Genomic DNA, 626 nt, shown 5'->3' with positions numbered 1-626 from the left:
GTTATGTGCCATCGAGTCATTTCCATCTAAGCGACCTTATATACAACAGAACGAAACACTGCCCAGTCCTCTGCCAGCCTCACTACCCCTACTATACCCGAGCCCATCGCTGCAGTCACCATGTCTATTCATCTCATTGAGGGCCTTCCCTTCTTTCGTTGAACCTCCACTTTACCAAGCATGACATCCTTCTCTAGAGAATGGTCCCTTCTGACAATATGACCAAAGTAGGTGAGACGAAGTCTGGCCATTCTCGCTTCCAAAGAACATTCCAGCTGCACTTTTTCCAGGACACATTTATTAGTCCTTTTAGCAGTCCATGGAACTTTCAGCATTCTTCACCAACACTACAACTCAAAAGCATCAACTCTTCTTCGATCTTCCTTATTCATTGTCCAGCTCTCACAAGCATATGTGATTGAAAATACTATGGCTTGGGGTAGGTGCATCCTAGTCTTCAAGGAGATATCTTTGCTCTTCAGTGCTTGAAAGAGGACTTTTGCAGCAAATCTGCCCAATGCAATATGTCTTTTGATGTCATAAATGCTGCTTCCATTGGCATCAACTGTAGAACCAAGTAATAGGAAGTCTTTGACAGCTTCAACCTTTTCTCCATCTATCATGAT

This window comes from Orycteropus afer, unplaced genomic scaffold (genome assembly GCF_000298275.1).
Source record: "Orycteropus afer afer isolate SDZICR_OR568_19922 unplaced genomic scaffold, OryAfe1.0 scaffold00287, whole genome shotgun sequence".
Taxonomy (NCBI): Eukaryota; Metazoa; Chordata; class Mammalia; order Tubulidentata; family Orycteropodidae; genus Orycteropus; species Orycteropus afer.
This window is presented reverse-complemented; position numbering follows the sequence as displayed.